The sequence below is a fragment of the Pipistrellus kuhlii genome, unplaced genomic scaffold (genome assembly GCF_014108245.1).
Source record: "Pipistrellus kuhlii isolate mPipKuh1 unplaced genomic scaffold, mPipKuh1.p scaffold_m20_p_2, whole genome shotgun sequence".
NCBI lineage: Eukaryota > Metazoa > Chordata > Mammalia > Chiroptera > Vespertilionidae > Pipistrellus > Pipistrellus kuhlii.
In genome coordinates this window covers 21,856,849-21,884,356 of record NW_023425515.1, presented here as the reverse complement: position 1 = coordinate 21,884,356, position 27,508 = coordinate 21,856,849, and positions in this window count along the sequence as shown.

Sequence of the window (27,508 nt, the reverse complement as noted above, 5' to 3'; positions counted from 1 at the left end):
AAAAAGAAAGAAAAATAAATAGTTTCATCATGATTTTACCCAAAGATCACAGATCTAGCGATTTATTACGGGATTTAGTTTACCTTCATTAAGACCATTCGGAAGAGAAATAAACGAGTCTTTCTATATTAACGATCCATACTAGATAGTTCACTATCTATCTTGACAATTTATACATATTTCTATATAGTACTAAAATGTCTTGGTCAGTCTCCATATTTGCTGGTTTAAAACTTTGAGAGGAACATATATATTTGGTATCAATTTTTAAAGAGCCTGGGGTATGCTGAACTAATAAATTATGTGCATTGCATAATTTTATAAAAAATATCTTATAAAAATTGATTTTTAAATTTATGTATGAAAATAGATTTAAATTTCAAAATCCCTTAAATGTCTTATTTGATTTATGAATTTTAGTAGTTTCAAACATTTTATCCCACTTTAATAATATTACTGAAAAAATAACTCACCAGGAGAAAGAAATCATTTTTAGCAAATTCAAGTAACTAATCTGCCAATTAAAACCAGAATATAAGCTTTCCAAATAGAAATGTAGGGGGGAAAAAAGAAATAAAGTATTTAATTTAAATACGGACAATAGAAAGTTGCTGTCTACACGTGGTTGCAGGGGGTAATTCTCCTCATTCCTGAAATATTTTGGCTCCCGAGTTACTGTCCCTCTCTCCATCCCTACTTCTATTATAATTATTGCAATTCCAGTTTCCGTGCAGATGTTCTTTCCAATAACCTGAAGCTTGTCCTCCATCTTGACTGGATCACTAAATTCCATGGATATTCCACTGATTTTATCTTCACTACCTGCAACTTCATAATCTCAGTTTGGATCCCAAGGTGCACATCATCTCTTGTTTTTTGCATCTCACTGCCTATACTACCCCTAGTCTTACACCTATGGAAAAATTTTAACCTGCCTACCCCCATGATATGGCCTCACTCAAAACCTCATTTTCCTCCTTACCTAACGTAGAGTCTATATCCCATCATTATAACAATTCTCTCACAAGTATTCTCAATTCCTTTGTCCTCTTTCTCAAATTTTCTAGAAATAACTAGGCTTGGTTCACTCTTTCTGTTAGCAATGGGCAGCTAGTTAGATAGTAAAGAAAGAGAAGGGAAAGAAAAGGGCCAAACCTAAACCTGATTAATCCTGAAAGTTACAGCTTCAGACATCCCAGGGGCAGCTGCAAACTCTGACAAGGGCACTCAACCTCCAAGCAGGAGATTTCTGTCTCCTGAGAGAAGATCCAGTCTGTTTCCCCAGATTAGGGGGGAGAAAACCAATAAAGGGAAAAGTCCTCTGCTGAGGCATGTGCAGTAGAAACCAAGACAGCAACCATAAAGAGGAGGTGTCTAGCTTGGGAAGTTGATCAAGTTGGATAAGGGACACCAAACTTCCAAGATCCAGAAAAGATATAGGCTAGAGGAAGGGCCCAGCACAACCTGAGAAGAGCCAGGAAAGAGATGGGTTAGTTTGAAAGAAACCCTGCGCTGGCCCAAGAATTAGCTATTGTAGTCAAAGCTTAACAAAAGCCAGAGGAAGTTCTTTCATGTGTGTGCTCTCTCTCTCCCCATAGCAGTTACGTGCCAGCCACAGCCAGGGTGCCCCTGAACCCTGGCAGCAGACGTGCATCTGGGGAAATGAGACACAGAGAAGCTCTCACAGAGATGCAGAGAAGCCCTGCACGTATGGGCCCTTGGTGAGGACAAGTATGGACCTGAAGCCCCAGAGGCTGTCCTTTTCCAGCAAAAAGACAGAGCCGAGTCACCTGGTCCTGGGTGAGACGTCGGACACCCGGGGGCAGTCCTTTGTTTTCCCTCTTATAAACTTGGCCACTAAGCCTCAAGTCCTCCTATGCATGGGTTTCCCAAGTACTTTCCTTATGACTCCGTGGAAAAGCTCTATGGCAACACGTCTGCTTTCTTTAAGATAATAGAGAGGTGAATCTAGTTGGGAGAGAAACATATAGTCATGCTGATTACTGTGCCATTACATGTCAGAGGCTTCCTGTGAGACCTCTTAATCCTTTTGATGAATCAAACTATATGTTCTTTTTTTTCATGCACTGCCCCACACCCCTTATAAGTCCAAATTTTTTTACCCACAAACCAAATTCAAAAGGCTGTGCAAACTAAAAGCTTATGCATATCACCTGGTTACAAAACTTGACCTGAACTGACCAAAATGCGTTGGGCACAACTTGACAAAAATTGTTGTATAGCTATCTAGAGTCTTCTTATTCTAATTAGTGTGAATATTCATATATTTCCTACACACCTCTTAATATTTTTATTATAGGGTATTACTTAAGACTTCATCAGGGTTGTTCCTAATGCATGAAGTCTACATCACAGCATTATCTGCCTATAATCCAAAATGTTCATATTTTATAGCATATCTGGCTCAAAGGTCTCTGATAAGAAATTGTGGACTCATACTTGATTTCACATTACATTCTATCTTTAAGGGTAAAAACACATCAGAAATAAGAGGCTTAATTCTCCCTGCTGAAAATAAGGAAAGAACCCTCTTCCCTTTTCTTAGGGCATTTACTTTAAAACACATGTAACTTATTTACCTCTTTCTTTAAAATGTATGTAAATATATATTTTTTTATTTTTATTGATTTCAGAGAGGAAGGGAGAAGGGCAGGGAGATAGAAGCATCAATGATGATGTAAATCTCTTTAAAAGCTAGATAAATCTCATGTGCCCGCTTTAGCATTTAGTAATATCCTTGTCCAGGATCTGGAAGCCATATCTTTGAACTATAATCATCAAGAAAGATATGTTGGAGGGTAGGGTCCTACCTTCACTGGGCACCTCCCTCTAAATTGCCCAAGTTCCTCCTGTCATAAAAGATATGAGAAGTTTATTTTTCCTCTGGAAAAAGCCAGTTAGCGGACACAGACAGCTACCCCAAGTATAAGGTGAATCCGGGATGAACTACGTGTGACAAATGGTGTGTCCAGTGCTTTTACTTGAGGATTAGTTACTATTTATTTCAAGAACACATACTTCAATGAGCTTGGGAAAGGAAAACTGCAAAATGGAGTTGATATTGTCAAGAGAGCCATCTGCAAGGGAGCTGGAAGGCCTTTGGGAAGCGAGGCTGACTCTGCCCCCTCCTTGTAGACTGAACTTTTGAACTCGGCTAAGCGAAACAACTACCTCCTGATGCAGTTCCTGGAACTGGCTCTACATCACCGCACTCTCTATGAAACAATAACATTTTCACCTAACGACAGACATGAGCAATTAATCATGTACAGCAGTGTAAGCCCACTTGCCAGCAATCAACCCCAGCTTTTCCAGAACAAGTTGTGTAGTCCTTTTGAAAACCCTCTTTATTCTGTCTTTATAAACTCGGTCCCTTTCTTTCTCCCTCAGAACAGATCTGTGTCTCCTGGATTGTAATAAATCAATTTAAAAGCCCACAATTCCAAATGAATCTTTCGTTTGCCTTGCAATTCTGGATCAAAACTGACCAGCAGGTTGTATCTATTTGGCTCTAGGAGGGGGTAGGGTTTCTTTCTGGTTTAAAACTTGGTCAATAGTCAAAGTGTTTTCTTTCTCGTATCCATTTGTGGGAAGATGTTCTGGGTTGGCTGAAGATTTTGTTTTTAATTATATTCTCTGATCGTAACTCCACCTACTTTAAAGACATTACCTCAGAAAACCTTCCCTAGCTTTCAGGCCTTTTAAAAGACTTTGTTCCTTAATTGATCTTTGTCATTAGCAGTGATTTCTTCTTTCTTGACCTTAAAGCTCTTCCAACAATGATTCCATCTTTCTACTATATTTTGAATGAATTTCTCCTTTCAAAATGAGACCTGCTTCTCCTAGTGCGTCATTTCTGGTAAACACTCCAGGCCTTTGACTGCACCAATAAACACCATTGTTTTGTTAATACCGGAAATAACTGCCAATGATAAAACTTTAGTTTTCAATGAAAAAAAAAATATTTTTTTATTGATTTCAGAGAGGAAGGGAGAAGGAGAGATAGAAACATCAATGATGAGAGAGGATCATTGATAAGATGCTTCCAGCTTGCCCCAAACTGGGGATTGAGCCTGCAACCCATGCATATGCCCTGACAGGGAATCGAATCCTGACCTCCTGGTTCATAGTTCGATGTTCAACCACTAAGTCTCATGGACTGTGCCACTTTTATTCGCTTATTAGGAATCTTTGACAGAAGGGATCACTCCCTCTAGCTTGATGAAACCCTGTCTTCTTGCTTTATGGCTCATTTCACTCATTTTTACTGCTGTATCTCTGCCTGGTGCTTTTCATTCTCCTTTTTAAATCCCTCCTAATTTCTCAAACTCTAAAACATGGAGTGCCCCTAAGGTCAGCCTTGGTCTTTTTTTTAAAATACATATTTTTATTGATTTTTCACAGAGAGGAAGGGAGAGGGGAGAGGAATTGAGAGCTAGAAACATCGATGAGAGAGATGCATCAACCAGTTGTCTCCTGCACCCCCCACACCCACCAGGGATGTGCCCACAACCAATGTACATGCCCTTGACCAGAATCAAACCTTGGACCCTTGAGTCCACAGACCAACACTCTATCCACTGAGTCAAACCGGATTAGGCCATGCCTTGGTCTTTATTATCTCAGTCTGTTCCAACTCTCCTGGTGGTTGCATTCAAACTCATAACTTCATATATAACCTCATACTGATACTTCTAAATATATTTCTCCAGTTTGGATCACTCTCCTAAAGCTCAGACATATTTCCAACTGCTTATTTGGCATCTTTCAAATGAGCAAAATTGTGTGAGAGATCTAACACAGTAACTCTAAATATCTGAAACCTAAATTATGTATATAATGTATATATCTGAAATCTATGAATCTAAATTTCTCAGATCTAAAAATCTAACTGCTTTCACCACCTCTGTTTAGTTATCATTCTGTACAAGTTATCATCATCTCTGACATGGATTATTATTTCCACTATTGTTTTTCTACAGTCTACCCCCAACACATATTTATTCTTTGCTTTAAACTACCTAGTATCACCCCATTTCTCTCAGAGTAAAACAAATGTAAAACAAATAATCTTTACAAAGACCAAACAAGGCCTATAATATTTTGTATTCTACTAACATTCTAAAATTATCAACTCTTTTTCTTCCACACTAACCTCCTTCTTCATCTTTTATCACACCAAATATTCCACACTCCCTATCTCAGTGTTTTGTTGTATTTTTTTCTTCTTCTTTTATTTCTGTTAGATCTAACATATCCTTCCTCTGCATAATCTACTAGTAGACACATTCCTTAACCTCTGTCAGTTTTTTTTTATTAAATATTTTGTTGATTTTTTACAGAGAGGAAGAGAGAGGGATAGAGAGTTAGAAACATTGATGAGAGAGAAACAGTGATCAGCTGCTTCTGCACAGCCCCCACTGGAGATGTGCCCGCAACCAAGGTACATACCCTTGACCAGGATCGAACCTGGGACCTTTCAGTCCACAGGCTGATGCTCTATCCACTGAGCCAAATTGGTTTCATCTCTATCAGGTCTTTATACAAATGGTATATATTAAAAAGGCTTTCCAGAATGTTCCACACAAAATTAGACATGTTTTATCTGGTGGGTCATTTCTGGTGAATAATCTAACTATGACTCATTATTTTCTCTACTAGAGACCCGTTGCAGGAAGATTCCTGCAACAGGGCTTCCTGTTGTGGTCACCATCCTGCCTGCTTCACTCACTTCTCCCCCTACCCACATGCTTGCTTCTCCACAGCTTTGCACTTGGCATGGCTTGTGGGCATAGCGAAGGTACCGGCAATTTGCATGTTTCTCTTTTATTAGATAGGATGCCCTGTACAGCCTTCCATTAGTTCCTGCCCTACACCTTACATCTTCCTATGTGAGATTCCCAGCAATGCTTTTCTGAAAATGTTTCAAGAGCCCATTCCAGACCCCTCCAGCAAACCTCCCTTGGTCTGGTCCACATCCAACAAAAATGGCTAACTAGAGTATAGACCTTCCTCAGTTTTCATTATTTTTAATCTGCATTTGTGTGTAACATGTATAGTTGTAAGAAATTACATTCTATGTAATAATTTGTGAAAAATACCACAAAAATTAACTCTGCCCACAAAGAATCTCAGGCTATCTCTGCCCCATGGAAGCCATTAATCTGTTCTTTATCTCTGTAGTCTTATCCGTTTGAGAATGTTATATAAATAAAATCATGCATAGTAGCATGTCTTTTAATTACTTCAAAAGAATTCTGAAAGCTGGTATAAGTGGGTAGGGACATAGATGAACATTTTAACCATGAGTTGGTAATTTCCATGCTGGGTAAGAGAGCCACTAGGACTCATTACACTATACTCTCTATTTTGAAATACTTTTGGTATTTCCCTTAATTATAATGAGGGGAAAAAATGTTTAAAGCAGAAGACAGTCCCTTCTATTGGGAATGCTGTTGAATCCAGGAAATATAGGGTGGGGAAAAGGTAGTTTTACAATTGTTAATATGTGAAAACAGAGTTTATTCTTTTGTTGTTGTTGTTAATTCTCACTTGAGGATATTGCCCCATTAATTTTTAGAGAGAGTGGAAGGGAGGAGGAGAGGTGGAGAGAGAGAACAATATGAGACACATCGACTGGTTGCCTCCTGCACACACCCCAGCCATGTCTGGCCTATAACTGAAGTACATCCTTTTGACTTGAATTGAACCAGGATCCTTTAGTCCACTGGCTGGTGCTCTATTCACTGATCAAAACCCCAGGGCAATTTATTCTTGCATTATTAGTTAATAAGTATCATATTACTTTATACACAAGCAACTGTAAACCAACTTTTGCCTCACCCTGTACATTAGAAAGAGAAATAATTTCAAAAGTCAGTCAGAAAATAACCAGAGAAATTAAATAGATGTGACTGAAATAACAGTAAAGGACATATAATTATTAGCTTCAAATAGTTATTTTTCAAATGAGATGAAAATAAATTATTCAAAAACAGTTATAAAATGCAGTATGTATGAAAAGCAAGTAAAATACATAAAATAAGTTTCATTGGTAATTGTAAAGAAACATTCAAAAATAAAATATCATAGATTTTTAGTTTTTTTGTGTGTTTTTTCCCCTCATAGAAATGTCACTTAAAAGTAGAATTGCAGTCAAATTTACTCTTAATAAGAATATTTATTATAGATTAGGGGACAATTAAAACAAAAGTAAGTAATGATGTAGGAAATATATAGGAAAAATAGCCAATGTTTAAGATTACTGAAAATTAATCAAGATGATTTAAAAATAACCCTCTCTATAAGGGTAGCTTTAAGCCAACTGGGCAGGGATTTTCAGCTTAATGATGGCAGCTAAAGAATGGATTTTGACCCACTGGGACCAAACATTGAGGAATAATTTTCTATAGTGTCATTAATTCAGAGCAGCTCATTCCAATAGAACTTTCTGTAGTGATGGAAATAGTCTATATCTAGGCTGCTCAGTATCTTAGCAACTAAGCAAATGTGGTTATTAAGCACTTGAAATGTTAGCTAGGATGAATGAGAAACTGAATTTTTATTTAGTTTAATTTTAATTTAAATAGCTACATGTAGCTATCAACTAGAATATTAGACAAGACAGGCATAGAGGAATTAATAAATTCTGTCATTTAATCAATCCATTTCTATCACCCAGATTTTGAAATTAGTCATGAATTTGATTTGATTTTATATTCCAAAATTCCTTAGAAATCTGTATTATTAACTCAAAGAGATTATTGTATAAATATTTTTTTTCTTATTTGCTCCACCCATAGCCCCAAATATAATCTCTGATATATTTTTTTCATATTTATATTGCTCAGTTATTGACTAAAAGACATATCTAAGGCAAAACCCTGTAGCTGGTCCCTTACTTGCATATAGTCAGAAGAAGAAGAAACAAAATTTACTTCAGTCTTTTCTTTAAGGGGGGGAAAAAAATCAATGCTCATTCACTCTAAACAATTAAGTTTAAAAAATGCATATACTTTTTAGATTGACTTTGAACAATGGCTCTATCTCATTCAAGTATAGCTCCAAGCATCTAAGCAAAGAAGTGGCTTACATCTTTTAGTGATATATTAAGGCACTCTGAAACCAATCTGATCCAATTTGGCTGAAAGAAGACACTCAACCCATGGGGTTTTTGAAGTAGCTTAAGCAAGCAAAACTTACATTCTGCTATTATCTGCATTTTAAAAAGTGCTCATTACTTAGCTTCTGGGCAGATATAAGAGGCTAATTACAATACTTAAAGAAATCTATGGTTACTTTTCAACTTTCCATTCTACCTGAATCATCAGGCAGAACTTGATTAAACAGATGGGCCTCACCACATGACCCTCAAAATCAGAAGTGATATTTTGGAGAAACAAAAAAGTGCCAAAAGGTGTTCATTCTTTATGGAAAATGCCCTAAGGCACCTAAATGTGCTACTGCTGAATCAGCATTACACTTTGAACTTAGCAAAGTCAAAAGAAACAGCACTAAAAGAAACTGCATTAAGGTTGTACAAAACATAACATATAAAAACTAGAGGCTGGTGCACAAAATTCGTGCACTGAGGTGGGGAGGGTGACCCTCAGCCCAGCCTGCACTCTCTGCAATCTGAAACCCCTTGGGGGATGCCTGCCTGCCAGCCTGATCATCCCATAACTCTCCCCTGCCAGCCTGATCAACACCTAATTGCTTGCCTGATTACTCTCAACTACCTTCTCCTGCCAGTCTAATAACCTCAACTGCCTTTTGACCACATCTGGGCAGCCATCTTGTACAAGGATGTGAGGGTCAATTTGCATATTACCACTTTTTTATATAGGGTTATGCACTTTAATTCATGAATTAGTCACATGGATTTCAGACTGTGTGGACCTACATTGCCCTGAAAGGCTATTTCATTATTATTGAGTTACTAGAGGCCTGGTGCACAAAATTCATGAATCGGTGGGGGGAATCCCTTAGCCTGGCTTGCACCCTTTCCAATCCGGGACCTCATGACCCACTGCCAGTTTAGGCCCCAATCCCTGTGAGATTGGGGCCTAAACTGGCAGTCAGGCAGGCCTCTCACAATCTAGGACCACTGGGTCTAACTGCTCACCTGCCTGCCTGCCTGATTGCCCCTAACCACCCTAATTGCTCCTCTGCCAGTGAGATCATCCCTAACTGCTTCCCTGATTGCCCCTCACTGCCTCTGTCTCAGCCCCTGGGACCCAGGATTCCCTCCTCCAGATGGCCTCAGCCACCCAGGACCCAGACTTCCCTCCCTCTGAATGGCCTCAGGTACCTGGGACCCAGGCCAGATTTACCTGGGAGGGCAGCAGCCATAACTGCAGGAGACCATGGGCAGGAGGCTTCACCCAGGATGCAACCACAGGTGCTGGCACCTGGGATTGTGAGGCGGGTGGCTTCTTCCTCTCCCAGGCCACAACTGCAGGTGCTGGTGCCCAGGAGCTCAGGGTGGGTGGGTTCTCTTTCTCCTGGGCCACAGCCATCGCTGTTGGCACCCAGGCCCAGCTTTATCAGGAAAGACATCCGCATGTTTGTCCAGAAGATATCTGGTCTAATTAGCTTATTACCTTTTTATTAGTATAGATATTACAAAGTAAGATGAGGCATAGATATGAGCCATACTGAATATAACAATTTAAAAAGCTGAACCAAACAGTCCTGGGGATATAAAATACAGCATAGGAAATATAATCAATAATCCTTACTAATAAAAGCCTAAGTGGTCATCACACTGTGATGCCCTCATGGCATCACAAGATGGCTGCACACAGTGGGAGTGTGCAGATGGGCAACGCTGGTCTTGATGCTGCATGCACAGCACAGAGCCTGCCTGGGAGTCCCACCTCCACCTGGTGAGGCCTGCCTGGCCTGGGGGTCATGGCTCCATGCAGAGAGGGTCCCCTGGCTCCTAGCGACAAGGCTTTCCTGTGGGAAATGGCTTTGCATGATGAGGCCTGCCTAGGAGTCTCTCAGCTGGGCACAGTGAGGTCTGCCTGGGGGGTCCCGCCTCCCAGCTCCACAGGCCCAGAAGCAGGACCCCTAGCTCCAGCCTAACAATCCATCAGAACAATCCATCAAGGAGCTCCTGATGGGTGGGCAGGGCCTACCTCTTTGGGGCAATTGATCATTGGATCAATCATGGGGCTCCCGTACTGTGACAGGGCACAGGACAGACTGGGGGACCCCCTCCCCAAGTGCACGACATAAAAGGAAACCAAGAAAGAGAGAGAACTCCTTTGTTTTGAAGATTATGTTTTTTCAAATTTTCATGTACTTGCAGTAGTCACACCCATTCTGGCCAATAATTTCTGACAGGAAAATAACTACCCTATGTCACCTAATTTTACTGGACATGCACTTACTTCCCTTTTTAAAAAATATATATATATTTTATTGATTTTGTACAGAGAGGAAGGGAGAGAGATAGAGAGTTAGAAACATCGATGAGAGAGAATCATTGATCAGTTGCCTCTTGCACACCCCTACTGGGGATATGGCCGCAACCAAGGTACATGTCCTTGACCGGAATCGAACCCGGGACCCTTCAGTCCCCAAGCCAATGCTCTATCCATTGAGCCAAACAGGTCTTGGCAACTTACTTCCCTTTGTTGAATTATTTCCCCCAGAGTCTTTCAGGGAATAGGCCAGTGGTTCTCTGGGGAGTGCTAAGTTGCAGCTTCCTACTTGCTTTCAAATTAGGTTGAACAAAGAGAGGCAATTGTGGCAAAGTTAAATATGCGAGGAGGGTAAAGGAAGATAAGAATTATTTGATCAAGGTCTGTTTGTACAGAATTCTCTTGGCTTGACTAACCATTGAAGAAGTTTCTTTTCTCCTGGTGCAGAAGTCTCAAGGGGCAGCTCTCCCCTCTTCTGGCCAGGTGGAAGTGCTGAAGAGATCTGAGGGTGCCCACTACACAAAAGCTGAGAGAAAGGAGGGTCAGGAGCATACGCAGACATGGGTTTATTTTTCAATATTTATTGTTCAAGCTACACAATGAAGCTTGCAGAAATAGGACCAGCAATTTATTTATTTATTTATTTATTTATTTATTTATTTATTTATTTATTTTAGTTTCTCTGGTTATTGAATCATGTTGATTCTTTAAACTACAGGAAAACACTCCATAAAAGCTAAATGTGCTACATTTCAATTCTGGTATTTGATGACAGAATGAACCACGTTTCCTATGTAATTTAACCATAGAATGTCTTTTATGCTAGGGCGGCATGTTAAAGAAATCTTGAAACATGTCAGGCATGTCCATGACTTGTAGGTTTTCAATTTCTTCTTTGCGCTTCCTCTTCAAGTGTAAAATAGCAGCTTGGTGTTCTGCTTCAGTGTATTTCAGTCCCACTTTTCCTCTATATCCTTTGTCTTTGGGAGTGGCCAGACAGCTTGGAGTCTGTCAGGAGTCCTACAATCCTGCTCAGTGGGCTGCTTTTGACTCCCCTTCCATTTTTAGAACTTTCTAGTCCCTAAAGCTCTTCTAGCCAAAACTGGTTTGGCTCAGTGGATAGAGAGTCAGCCTGTGGACTAAAAGGTTCCAGGTTTGATTCTGGTCAAGGGCCTTGGTTGCAAGCACATCCCCAGGAGGGGGTGTGCAGGAGGCAGCTGATTGATGTTTCTCTCCTAACTCTCTATCCCTCTCCCTTCCTCTCTGTAAAGAATCAATAAAATATATTTTTAAAAAAGCTCTCCTAGATTTTTGAGCAAACAATGATTAATGAATCAAAGAAAGGTTAATAAAATATATTTATATAGATTTGAAATAATACATGTTCATTCTACAAATACTTTACAAATGCTAATATTTGCCAAATGCATTATAGCTGTATTTTTTTTTGCAAATAATTTTCTAAATGAAAAAGGAATAGTAACTACAGTATGATGGGTTTCAATATAGTACAAAGAAGTTCAATACAATAAACATGTTTTGAAATAACTATAAAATTATTAAATATATAAGTATGTTCCACATTAATATTTATAACATGTTACTTCAGCAAATAATATTGTCTTTCCTAATATTAACCACTCCATTGAGGATGAAAGTGGCAGATGTTATTGATGTCATTAAGAAATACAACACTTCAGTGAATTTCTTAGAAAGGAAAAATAAATTAAAAGCCAAGAGATTTCCCTTAGATTCTAAACTAGAGTCCAATTCAATGCATCCTTTTTATTTAAAGTTCTGTTCCTCATATATTAGTCCTTTGAATGGCATAAGAACAATATCTGAAGGATTGATTTCAATCTACTTTCTCATATAATCTCTAATGGATGGGCACAACACATCAATTTGTTCTCAGGATTGCTGAACAAGAATATAAGAAAGACCTCTTTTCAGAGTAAAATTTCCATTTGAATGGAGTCCAGCATAGATACATTAAGAGAAACGTATTGAACGCCTGCCTTGATTAGTTCCGTAAATGTAGTCTTTGCTGAACTTCTCAGGATTCTCAAAGGACTAAACTAGATAGAGAAAATAAATGCAGCCTATTAGTAATTCAACCTCATGCCAAAATGTAAAATGTAGTAGATAAATGTGTATAGAAATATATAAAGAGCTATAATTCACACGGGTTAAATTAAGAAGCCATTGATGCATATAGATATCTAGTGCAGGAACCACACTTTGAGAACCACTGTATGGAATACTACTCAGCCATAAGAAAGGATGAAATCGTGCCATTTACAACAATATGGATGGACCTGTAGAACATTATGCTAAATGAAATAAGTCAGTCAGAAAAAGCTAAGAACCATATGGTTTCACTCATATGTGGGATATAAAACTGAAGCCCATGTACACAAACAGCAGTGTAAGGGCCGCCAGAGGGAAGGGCGTGGGGTCCTAGTATGTAGTGACAAGATAATATTTGACTTTGGGTGATGGGCACATGGTACAATAAACAGAACATAGAAACCCACACCTGAAGCTTATATATTCATGTTGGCCAATGTCACTTCAATACATTTAATAAAATAAAATAAAAAAGAGAACCATTGTCATTTCTGTGCATATGTAGAAAGTGAAAAAATAAATAACAAATAGGTTAAAATATTCCTATATCTGTCTTCACAGGTAAGAGATCAGCCTTTATAACTGTTTCTCAATACGGAGTAATGGATGGTAAAGGTATATATATATATATATATATATATATATATATATATATATATATGTATTTTTTTATTGATTTTTTACAGAGAGGAAGGGAGAGAGACAGAGCTAGAAACGTCGATGAGAGAGAAACACAGACCAGCTGCCTCCTGCACACCTCCCACCGGGGATGTGCCCGCAACCAACCTACATGCCCCTGAGAGGAATTGAACCTGGGACCCTTCAGTCCGCAGAACGAGGCTCTACCACTGAGCCAAACCGGTTTTGGTAAAGTTTTTCAATTTGATAACATCTTTTGTCATTAGGAGTGCTAGAGAAGAAATCTATAAAATAATGTGAAAGCATTGATACTAGATTATTTTATTATTACTATTATTATTATTCATTTATTTTTTACTAAATTCTTAAACTGGCTTTGCATTTAACTACAGCTAGTCTACCTCTCCCACTTCAGGAATGTTTATTCACCACTTCTTCTTCTCTCTAAAAACAAGTAAACAAAATGAAAAAAAAAATATTCTTAGTCTAAAAGAGTATTATGTTTTTCACTTCCAGAATATTTTAGTCATTGTAAAACTTCGCCAATTCCATGATAAATCTTGACTTCAGAGATGTTAAAGTATTAAAGAGAGAACATTTTAGAATTAAAAAATATGATATTTGATTCCCAGATACTTCCTGTGTCAATAATCACACCCAAATTCTTAAATCTGCTTTTTTCACCCTAACCCGTTTGACTCAGTATTCTGGTCAAGCGTATATACCTCAGTTTTAGGCACATCTCCAGTACGGTGTGTGCAGGAAGCAGCTGATGAATGTTTCTCTCTCATTGATGTTTCTAACCCTCTATCCCTCTCCCTTCTTCTCTGTTAAAGACTAACTAAAATAAAATAAAAATCTGAATTTTTCTTTCACCCACCCAATTTAATGTTGTGATGCTACAGCCATTTGAAAAACAGACTTGTTAACAAGCAACAACCTTAATCTCATTTTAAAAAACAAGTTTGAGTCTCTATTAACTAAGAGATATTGCTCCCTTGTCTTTCTAAACACATTTTAATCCAATTTCCTACTATTTATGGTCCAGAGCACTTGGCTTCTCCAGTATACTGAATACCTTAATGTCTGGGTAGAAATAAACCATTTTTTTTCTGAGCTCATTTATTTCTCTTTAATAACTTGCTAAAAGCAGCAAGTAACTGTAAAAACACAAATTGGCATTCTAACATTTTTAAATTGGCAATATCCTTTCTTATTATTACTGAAAAACTGTTAGTTCAATGCCATATATTTTAGGGTTTTTGTTAGCATTACTCCACTACAGAGTGCAACTAGATGTATTTGAGCACGTTGAATTGTTCTTAATAACCAGCTCCAATGATGGCCTGATACAATATATGTTGATCCATTGCTCACAAAGGAGTACAAGTTGGTATTATATTGGTTGGGCTGGATACAAGGTGGAGGTTGGATTAGTAGGCTGTGCTCCATAGTGGTCCAGGATGATGGAAACTCTACTATCTCCAATATGTTACTGGGCCCCCATATTTGCATCTGTTTGCCTGTGTGCACAGGCTGAAAAAAAATGCATGAGTAGAAGTTAGCAGTATTAAAAAATAATAATAGTTTAACATTGAATTGGCCAATCCAAAGTGTAGGACATTACTGCTTTAAAGACTTGACTTTCCAAGGACATGCAGGTTACAGATTATATAGGACAAAATCACCAGACATTAGGGGTTCAGGGTCATGCTGGGATCTGATTGGTCAGATGTGCAGGAAGAGTAATAAATCATTTCCTTGGGTCTGGAGGACATTGCTGATATCTGTTTTGGCATCCTTCTGTATGGTTCCATGGGAAAGTAGCCAGGGGATTGTTCCACCTTATGGCTCAGAAACTAAAGCATAATTAGGTCAAGATTTTCTTTAGCCAGCTAGAAGTTCACACCTTGTGACCATTAGCCAGGTCCAGGCTGTCATCTGCTGCCTCCAAGGTTACTGCTTACCTGGGGGGAGGGGAGATATATAATTTCTAGATTCAGTAGTCAAATCTAAATTTAATCAAACACATAAGGATTTTTTGTCTCTTAGAGCCACTTGAGCATTGCCATTCCAGCCAGCGTGGTGACAACACAAATATGGAAAGCAAGTATGTGAAGTAAGTTTTATGGAATTTACATACATCATTTACACTCATATTCTGTTGCTTAGAACTCAGTCAAGTTAGTTTAGGAAGAAGCTATAAAATGATGTGTAATTGTGTTCTCAAAAAAAAAAGGGAGAACAAAATTCAATGGAAACCCACAAGCCTTTACAAATAAGTACAATGTTGATATTTATTACTAGAGTCCAACATTTTTTAAAATGTGAGTAATTATTCCAGTGTAACAGTTACTGTAATCAGTAATAAAAAGGATTATATGTCTTAGAGTACTTTATAAACCATGAAGCATGAACAAATGTTAGGTATTTATAATAATAAAAGCATAATATGCTAATTAAACTGGACATCCTTCCTGATGACCTCCAGGATGAAGCTGGGGCTAAGAGGGAAGCCTGGGTCCCAGGAGCAGAGGGAAGCCGGTGCCAGCAGCTGGGGGAAGGAAGGCCTACTCTTGCATGAATTTCTTGCATTGGGCTTCTAGTTATTACATAATGACCATATCAGGTATAGTACAAGTTTTATATTGCTAATATAATGTATAGTCAGTCTCTACAATATTTTATTGTTTGTCTGTTGTTATTTTTATTTTAATTTTTTTTAGAATACATCACTTCTCTAAATATTTTGGTTATATAACTTTTAAAGAAGAATTGCTGGTGCAGTTTTCAATAAGGTACCTACACTTCTCAGTAAATAATTACAGTTATTCTATAATACATAAGATATATGAAGGTTTTGGTCAAAGCTGCTTTCAGAAACAGATAAAACTTATGATTAGCATTTCCAGAAAAAAATTATATTATTCACAGGAATAAAAATAATTCAACTAAATTTATTTCATATACATTTTCTTTTTTAAAAAATTAACTTTTATTTTTAAATAACTAATGAGAAATAAAAATTAAATCATGATCCTCTAAAATGTACTTTGTAATAAAAATGTGCCAGAGCTGTTTATAAAATAGTCTGTAACATGACAAAACACAAGTTATATTTGATGTGTTATTAAATTTATTCCCCCCCCAACAGTTGTTAAAATGGTACTCACCAAGTTAACCAGTTGCAAAGAAGTTAAAATATTAGTTTGCTTTGGTAGATTGATGTGGTCTCTCATCAAGGATCACCAAAATTCTCTGAGAATTTACAATAAAGCCCTCACATTTTATTATATTTACTTTGTCAAACCAGTAAAGTTATCCTTGGCAAGGCTTGAATTTATTTTTCTCTATATCTTCCAGCAATATATTAAAAATTACACAACTGTATATTGTTATTATTTTTTAAATTTGCAAGGGCAGGCCCTACATATGAATTCTACAGTGTTTTCAAATGTCTTTTAATCTCTGCTTTCACAGAAATGGGCAAGTATTTGCCTTTTCAAAATATAGCTAGCAGAATTATTTTCCTCAACACCAGAAACTTTTCAAAGACTGTCAGGTCCTTCTTCCAGAATGACAGCACCCACAATGGTGACTCCAGTGTCTTAAATGGAAAGATATTTCTCAATCTACCAATAAAAGAAAATATTCCAATTGATTATGATTGTCAGATATCCATTTAACATGAAATAGTCTAGTATTGAATGTAAAATTTTCTGGGCTAAGATTTACTTCACTCATAAGATATCTGTGAGAAAATTGAATCAAGGGAGCTCTATCAGAAACCATGAAATCCAGTAACTATCTATCCTGCTCACATTGCTTAACAAAATATCTTGATACAAAATGAATGGTTCAAAATATTAGTTAAGAAGAATAAGAGAATAATCTGTTCAGTCTTTTTGTCCTACATAGAAAACAATGAATCACAGGTATGTGCAAATTCTCAAGCAATAGAGATGCTCAAACTTGGCAGAAAATTCCCATTGACAGTATCCCAATCCCCAGGCAAAGACATACCTATTTTGCAATTCTGAAAACACAGATGTCCTTCAGTATTTGTATAAATAGCTGTACACAGTAGGGTTTCCTACTTCATATGATTCAGGGGACCAATAACCTGCCAAAACCCAAGTCTAGCTGAGATGTCAGACATCAATGGTTTCATATAGCTGTATGTTAATGGAAAATCCAGTAGATGCCAGGAACCACTTCAAAATTCTATAGGATAAAGAGGTAATATGCCAATTGATCATCACTCCAACACATAAGAAGATCACCCTACATGGTCAAAGATGGCTGCCCCCATGTGGCCACAAGATGGCTGCCACAAGATGGCCAGCAGAGGAGGACAGTAGGGTGGGAGAGGAGGGAGGCAAGGCCTGAAGGGGAGGACAGTTGGGAGGGACCAGGCCTGCAGGGGAGGGCAGTTGGGGGCAACCAGACCAACAGGGGAGGGCAGTTAGGAAAGACCAGGCCAACAGTTAGGGGCAATTGGGTCAGTAGGAGAGCAGTTAGATGTCAATCAGGGGCTTCTGATTTGGGTGATCAGGCTGGCAGGGGAGCAGTTAGGTGTTCAGAGGGATGTCTGACTATCCGTTTAAGCCCGATCCTTGTGGGACAGTCAAACAGTTGGACATCCTTCAAGGGGTCACAAATCGAAGAGGGTGCAGGCTGGGCTGGGGGACACCCCCTACCCCCATACCATCCCTGCCTCCCCCCGCCCGTGCACAATTTCATGCATCGGGTCTTTAGTATTGAAATAAATTTTGTCCTTTTTAAAGTCCACAATGGCATTGATTGAGTTGTTGAAGCAATGATTCTTCCTTTTCTTAAAAAACAAATCCATGCTATTCAAAATTTATTTTCTCCAAGTTAAGTCAATTACAGTTTTATTTTACACAGCAATGTAGAAAGCAAAGGCCACCCTGTTCAAGGCCTTTATGTTGGTCACACGTTCAAGATTTTATTTTTAAAAAATAAACCTATGGGAAGGCACAAATCATGTTGATGATGCACTTTCACTACTAATGCAGTTGTGATATAGATATTAAGTGATTATTTTCCTGCTTATATTACTAAGGACTTCACCACGCAAGAATTTCTGGTCTTTATGTGTCTCATTAGTGTCAATGTTAAAAATAAAATCAAAGTATAAAGGCCCTTATCATGTTTTCTATTTTAGACATTTTCTTTTTTAAACCAGAAACTGATATAACAAGTAACAGATATGTATGATATTAACAAAGCACTACATTTTTTCTTTATTTTAATCAATAAAAATATCTTTGTAGCCAAAACCGGTTTGGCTCAGTGGTAGAGCCTGTCTGCAGACTGAAAGTTCCCAGGTTCGATTCCGGTCAAGGGCATGTACTTTGGTTGCAGGCACATCCCCAGTTGGGGGTGTGCAGGAGGCAGCTGGTCGATGTTTCTCTCTCATCAGCGTTTCTAGATCTCTATCTCTCTCCCTTCCTCTCTGTAAAATATCAATAAAGTATATTTTTTTTAAAAATATCTTTGTAATACCCACTGCATGCTTCTTTAAAATAGCTTAAAGTAAAACAACTTCATCAGCTGACATATGCATATTATTTCAAGCAAAATATTATCAGACAAGCTCAGGGAGAAGTTGTTTTACATAACTGTTTCATGTAGAAACAAAATAAATAAAAATAAAAATTTCATAATTTGTAATCCAGAAAAATCAAAATTATAAACTTTGAGAAAATGAATTTTTTTAGAGAAAGTAAGATATTTCTTTATAACAGCTTGAATTTAGCTGAATTCTTGCTCATTATAATTTTTTTTGTATTTTATCTGAATGAATAATTTTCTTATAATTATAATTATCCTATAATTTATAATTATCAAAAGTACAAACATTTAAAAAAATAACATTTGAGAAAACTTAGTAGGCCATTTGAGATTTTTCAGAATGGCAAAGATCACAGAGTTTTTAAAAAATGCCTCATTCACATATTTTGCTGTTGCTTTATCAGATTTTATTTTTACAGGTCATATTTATTCAATTACTAATATGTTTTTGGCAAATATGTACAAATGATTTCCCTTAATGGTGTGCATACAGGGATTTTAATATTCTCAAATTAATTTAAGTATTTCTTTTAAAGACCATTATTATACTTCCATTTAGATAAAACATTATCTTTAAGAATTTAAATGTAAGTTATATTGATGAACCCTTTGCATATTATGGAAAAGGGTGAATATAGACATGCCAGTGACTAAATCCACATTCTTCGGTTTTAGCTTATTTGATGAAATGTTTACTTATTAAACCTATGCGGCCCCTGACTAGTTTGGCTCAGTGGATAAAGCCTCAGGTCATGGACTGAAAGGCCCTGGGTTCTATTCTGGTCGAGGGCATGTACCTTGGTTGCAGGTACATGCCCTCGACCAGAATAAGGCGTGAAGGAGGCAGCTGATTGATGTTTTTCTCTCATCTATATTTCTAACTCTCTATCCCTCTCCCTTTCTCTCTGTAAAAAAATCAATAAAAACATTTAAATAAAATAAACTTATGGGAAGGGACCATGTTCTTCTTTTTTTTTTTTTTTTTTCCATTTTCAGAATATACTTTTGATGAGTGTATTTAGTTTGCATGTTTTTTAATTACTTTGTTGCCATTTTTCATCACTCAGTCCTGAATCCTTTAGGACTATTACATCTTTTAAAATGGTAATAATTTTGTGACTATTTAATTTTTACATTACGATAAAAAATAAATATGCAATATCTATATCATCTATATCTATATCTATATCTATATCTATATCTATATCTATATCTATATCTATATCTATATCTATATCTATATCTATATCTATATCTATATCTATATATAAAAGCCTAATATGCAAAGTTTCCTCTTGGGAGTTTGACCTACTGAGAGTTTGATTGCTGACCATCAGGGGTAAGTGCATAACAAAGGAAGGCCCTGGCCAGCAGCCAACAGCCAGGGAAGAGAGGATCTAGTTAGGGAAGGAAGGCCCCAGCCGGCAGCTGCAGCCACTAGCCACTAAAAATGCTACTTGTGCACAAATTTTGTGCACTGGGTCTCTAGTACTTATATATGAGTCATTACTGTTACTTATTAAAATTATAGATTTGGTGTAAATAAGGCAGCTGTTCTGCAATGGAAAGAATACATGGTTTGAAGCTACAGGATGTGGGCCTAAATTCTATCAATTCCTTTACTAATTCTTGGATCTCTGAGAAATATATTATATCAGAAAAATTAATGAACCATAATGTCAGGTAGAATTATTTTTAAATTCCATTTTTTCCAACTCATAAGTAATAATGACTTCAGAAATTTTTATAAACTACTTAGCTTCACTTTCTGTCTCCAGTAGGGCTAATAGCTTCCACAGTTGAGGTAAGATGTAAATGAACCATTTAACACTGGAAACACAGCGAGCTCTCAACAGAATCCTCTTCCATCATTCAATTCTGTTCTACTTCCCTTTTGAAACTCTATAAAGTATAGATTATGAAGCCTTTGAAATTTAGAGGATTAAGTTAATTTCTGTAAAACTTCTAGAATTGTCATATATTTTCATAGGATCCAATATTTTCAGTGACATTTTGCAGAAATAAAAGATACATGCCTAATCTGATTGAAAAATAATCCATGTATAAATTTAATAGGTATTTATTAAAAACATATCATGAACCAGTCACCATATTAAGTAAAGAGAAAATAGTGATAAACAAGTAAGATATATTCTGCTATGTTTACTGGATTTTTAAATAGGATGGACATAGTAAGTCAAGTAAATAAAAAGAAAGAGAAATTACAATGAAGTTGTGATTGGCTATGAAATAAAGCATAGAGAGGAGAAGAAAGAGAGAGAGACCATGAACTGTGAGAACAAAAGAATGTGCATATTATGGTTAGATACGCTTCAGAGAAATTCATAGTAAGAAACTGCTTAAATGGAGAAGAGTTAATGATGCAAAGAATGGGAGAAGAGCATTGCAGGCAAAAAGACCAAGTGAGAAAGCTATGAAGTGAGAGAGGATATAGATTGACATCTCTAAGGAACTTAAAGAGTATCAGTGTGTCTGTGGTTTAATGTGCAAAAAAAAAAAAAGATTAAAGACACAAGATTGAAGGACTAGGAAGAACATTCACTGGGACTTATATATTATAGAAATATTACTGGATTTTACTTCAAGGACAACGATTTGCTAGTGAAAGACTTCAAGTGAGAAATGACATAATCTGATTTGTATTTGAAGGTTTCCTTGCCAATAACTATAGAATGCATGCAGTTAAGAGGGCAAAAGAGAGAAGCTAGAATGCTGTTTCACTAATCCAAAAATTATATTGGCTTACACTAGGATTTTAGCAGTGGAGATAGAATGAAGAGTATTAGATTGTGAGTTGGCAAAAGAGAATTGGGGTGGGGAGAGAGAGAGATAAAAGATGAGATAAACCATGATTCCTACATTCCCACCATGCACCATTTGTATGGATAGTAATGACATTCCCTTTATTCACTGAATTAGGAAACACCTGGGAATGGAGTACAGGGTATATTAGGATTGGAAAAGCTGGACATATTAAAAAACTAATTCCAAGCAGAGGTTTCAGTTAAGTAATTAAATATTTTCTCTTGAACATGAAGTTTATAGTGACTGACATAATTATGAATTATTCCTGATTTACTAGCTAGTGCATTCCTAACATTTTTATTATATTGCAAAGAAATTGTGCATGAAAAGGGTGAAATCTCTAAAGAGAATGCCTATGATATTCTGGGGTATATATATGTATTTAAAAAGTTTATATTGTTTTACACAGTATAATGGAACTCATAAAACTCCTTTATATCCACACTTGCCTCTAAATTTGCTTGTGAATTTAACATTTTTCATCTATAACATTTTTAGTTCCCTGAATTGAGGTTCTTGTACTAAATAAGTTGCAGTTACCTTTTCTTCTTGCTCTCATATCCAATACATATAATTTTATCTACCTGTCTGCCTATCTATTTACACACACACACACACACACACACACACACACACACCCTTACACAACATACTTAAAACTATGGTATATGAACTATGTGATTAATACATTGGTAATATACTAAGTATTCAAAGTGCAACACTTAGTATACAGTAAATATATTTGAGACCTTAAAGAAATCAAAGACAACAAATATTGAGTTTCTCAATATTAGTTCATTCTAATTAGGACAGTTAGAGAAGTCAAGTAACTTGCCTAAGGTGCAAACTGTGGAGACAGGATTATCTCTCTGATCAATTTAATTCTGAAATCCATGCTATTAATCATTATACACTACAGATACTGAATTTATAGTAACCAGATAAAATTATATCTGCTGTGATTTCTAATTTTTTATTATACGTATGAACATGCATGTGTATGGGGCCCGTGTGTGTGTTTGTGTGTGTGCCTGTATGTGTTTGTATCTATGCACTAAAGTTCTCTTGCACATATTAGATCCACTTTCGACTCTTATCAAGGAACATAATTACTGAAAAATCAAGTCTCTTATCAGTGAATGTATATCTTGATTTCCTTAGCCATAACTTAAAAGAAAAGTATATATACATGTAGATAATTTTGGTAAATCTAAGAATCTTGTAAATACATATACATATATTAGTGAGTATATACACATTTTACCTTTCTGGGGGTGGCATATGCAGGTATAATAAGCCATATAGAATATATCTGAGTGGGTATAACACAGGAGCCTCTGTTCATTGAAAAATGACTTTAATTAATAGCTTCTAGAATAAAATTGTTCCTTCAAAAGAAAGTCAAGTGTTTGAACTCCCCATAGGACCCAGTAAATAAGCTCTCTTCACCATGGATTACTGAACAGGTCATTAATTAACTTATTTCAGGTTATTTTTTCAACATCATAAGAAAAGCAAATAGCTCAGTATAAACTATATATTTAAGTAGAGAAAGTTTAACTTTCTATAAAAGAAAACCAATAGCATAGGGACAACCACATTTTTAATAATGCTACTATGCAAACCAAAAAGTCATATAAATGTGTTGACAGAAATTTATTTATTCAAAAGTTACAAAAATACAGAAATTAGAATGTCACTGAATTACATATTTTCAACATTTGAAAATGTTACATTGTATAAAACAGAAGGTACCCTGGAAAATGTGGGCTACATCTTCACATTCTCTGTGGGAAAATCATTGATGATTGATCTACCAAAAGCTTTCAGTTTCCTGTTTCCCCTCCCTCAGATATATAATATATTTTTATTAAAAGCTATATTTATTTTATTTTTATTCACAGTTAGGTATATATCGTTGTAAAATGCATGATACAAAGTTTCTAATCTTAATATCTTAGACCAGAGTTAATGTGGAAAGTCACCTATATTATGTTGGTTAAGTAAAGAGAAGGACAGAGAATAGTTTCTAAAATGCCTCAGATAAGAAGTCCCTACAATTGAATGGCATAGATAAGGTTTAAGGGCTTATCTTTACTTTTTTTTTAAGACACATATTAAAGAATGGCCATCTCCTTAAGAGATAAAAGTAATGTTGTTATCATCCCTTGTTAATTGCAACCATTGCTCTTTGCTATAAAGGTTCATTTATAGCTAACAACTTGCATCCATCTCCTAATTTAGAGTTGCCAAAGCACTGGAAATATTTATTATTTTTCTTTTTGTCCAGAAAACAAAAGTAACTTTTCTATATTTTCTCAAGTTTTATGTGGTACTAGTTGCCACATTAATTGAGAGCCTACTTTGTGTAAGACACTATGGTAGGAATTTTCACAGTACTTTCCATAACCCAGTGAAATTGGATTTTATTACAAATTTTACGATAAGAAATTTTAGAAGGAAAATGGAAAACTTTCCCAAGATCATACAGGTAACATCAGAAAATGGTTTCCTGAATTCGAAGCCATTTTCCCTGTATCATCTTACTGTTTCAAGTTTAATGGCAATTTGTGTAAATAATCATTTCAAACAAATAAGACAATAATAAATTACTCATGTTAAAATATATCAATTTTCCAGAGACAAGAAATCTGAGACTATACACCTGTATTATTTTCTATTACTAGACCACAAATTGCCCCACATTTAGAGACTTAAAACAGCCCACATTATCTCTGTTTGTGGGTCAGCATTCTGAGCCTGACTCAGCAGGGTTCTCTGCTCAGGGTCTGACAAGGCTGTAATTAAGATGTCAACCAGGCTACATTCTCATTTGGAACTTGATTAGTGAAGTCTCCTCTCCTAAGCTCACGGAGGCTGTTGGCAGAATGCATTTTCTTGTAGCTATGGGACTGAGGGCCAAACCTCTGACTGGCTGTTGAATGAGGACTGTCCTTATGTCCTGGGGTCCATCTCCACTTGCCATTACCTGCCACTTGATTCTCATGGTAGACATTTCACACCATGACTGTTGGGTTGTTCAAGGCTAACGAGAGAACCTCATGCTACAGCATGCTAATATGGAGTTCTATACAATGTAATATAATATGGAAGTGATATCCAATCACTTTGCCATTTTCAAGAAGTTTAAACAGGTCGTAGACTCCACATGCCCTTAAAGGGATGGGATTAGACAAAGATCTCACTCATTGGAGAGTCACCATAGGGTATGGTTCACTACAATCCCCTAAAATGCCACAGCCCACAATTTTGTTTTAAAGAATATTAGAGAATTAAAGAGATGGAGACCGAATAGAATACCTAGCCTAAATGTTAACATTTCAAAAACTGGGAAACAGGCTCAAGGAAATAACAATTACTTGCAGTCTAATGCATTAGATGGCAGAGCTGATTTGAAATCATAAGTTGTTCTGAGCCCAATCCATCCACCACTTGGATGAAGATAGCAATTAAATTATATCACTGAATCAATGGAAATGTATCACTGATTTTTAAATATGTATTAATGCAAAAATAAAAGTTTTATATATAGCATTTTTCTTCTAAACAAATATTAGTGTACAGGAAGTCAGTTAGTCAGCAGTCATTTGTATTGCTGAAGAATTTCTTTCTAACCTGCACCTGAGCCAGGAACATTTTAGCTATGCACTGTTTATTCTACTATTATTGAAGACAATGCTTTAGCAGTGAAAGTAACGATAGTTAATCCTTTATCATTTGACTCTTAAACAGATGCTCACTATTCAAGTATAATAAGTAAATACATTTATTCTATAGTAAGTATATTGCAAAAGGAAGTGCTGTGTTTGTATTTAAAATCTGATTTTTATATCTTCTGAAATAGAAGTCACATAATTTTCAACAAGCAATGGAATGGTGACTTTATCACTGATATTACCAACTAAAATGTGACATTTTAATTTGTCCAATGTTGTGTTTTTTGTTTTGTTTTTTCATCTCAAAAGCTGTTTATTTTTAAACATCCATTGTCATGGAACAGGACAAGACCAGGCCACAGAAACAGCTTTATTCTGCAATAAAGCAAAAGGACTAACTTTCATGACAGAAAAGTAGCACATAACAAAATGAACAAGTAATACATTATCTTAAAAACAGTCAAATTTAGGTTTCCCTATATCAATGTCACATGACAAACTCAAATTTAGCTATATATATATATATATATATATATATATATATATATATATATATATATATATAGCCTATACTATTGTTTTCTGAAACGGTCTTATCAAGCTCACTGGTCATCTGGAGAAGTTCTATATTCATCTAAGTTTCAAAAAGCAACTTAGTCAAATAGTGAAAATGCATAAAAATTTAGCATTTCTTTCTGTGTAGCCTAGAAGAGTAATATATTTGTTAAAATTCTCAATTCAAGGAATGAAAAGTGGTAACTTTTTATTTTTATTTTTTATTATTTTTTAATATATTTTATTGATTTTTTACATAGAGGAAGAGAGAGGGTTAGAGTTAGAAACATCGATGAGAGAGAATCATCAATCAGCTGTCTCTTGCACACCACCCACTGGGGATGTGCCTGCAACCAAGATACATGCCCCCAACAGGAATCAAACCCTGGACTTTCAGTCTGCAGGCCGACGCTCTGTCCACGGAGCCAAACTGGTTTCAACAGTATCTTTTTATTTTTAATTTATCTCCCAGACACAGGCAGTTTTTGAAGGAATAGTAGTGGTCCCTAATTTTATTTTCAGAGTTAAGCAAACGTTTTTTATCTTTCCTCATAGTTTCTATTATAATATAAATTGTGTTGAGGGTGGAGAGAAAAAACATGGACAAGCATTTTTAAATATTGTAAGTGTTGGACATATCTATGCAGTTTGATGCTTTCGATAAAAAAAAAAAAATTGTCTGTGAAAAACAGTGATGGGTTGTGTTTAATATACTCAGCTGTCTTTCCCTAAATGTTATTGTCAGTAATTTAACTTGCCATGTTCCTTACCTTTGGTTGATCTCTTACCCTCTAACCTTCCCCTACCTTGATGTTATAGTTTGACAGTCTGTTTGATGCTTCTTTGCCCTTATCTATTTTTGTTCAACAGTTTATAATGTTCTTTATTATCCATAAATGAGTGAGATCATGTGGTATTTATCTTATCCTAACTGGCTTATTTCACTTAGCATAATGCTCTTCAATTACATCCATGCTGTTTCAAATGTAAGTGTTTTTAAGGTAATAAAAATATACAATAAAATATGTATGGAAATTAAATTTGATTTAAATAATTTTAATAATTTTACCTAAACTTTATGTTCTAATAAAATATATATACATTATGAGAGAATAAATGTGAACTTAAAAAATTAATTTGGAAGCTGTGTCTATTACATAGAACCGGACTAATTATGTTTTCACAAAATTTATCATACAAATTATTTTATTTTCTAAAATGTCATAAAGATTTTCTATTGTTACTGTCTGAAAAAATCATACTAAAAGCAAAGAAATAGAAATACTAGCTTGAAAGAAAAATTATTACTCTTTAGAAACACTTTGGTATTTATTACTATAATGTACTTATCCTATTCAATAAAGAAAAAATATGCTAATTGACCCTCATACCATTACAAAGATGGCGGCACTCACAGCCAATAAGGAGGGAATATGTTAATTGACTGCCCTGCCCTCAAAGATGGCAGTGCCTAAAGGAGGGAATATGCTAATTGACTGCTCCACCCTCAAAGATGGAAGTGCCTATAGCCAATAAGGAGGGAATATACTAATTGACTGCCATGACCTCAAAGATGGCAGCACTCACAGCCACAAGATAGTGGCATCCAGTCCCCTCAGCCTAGCCAGGGCC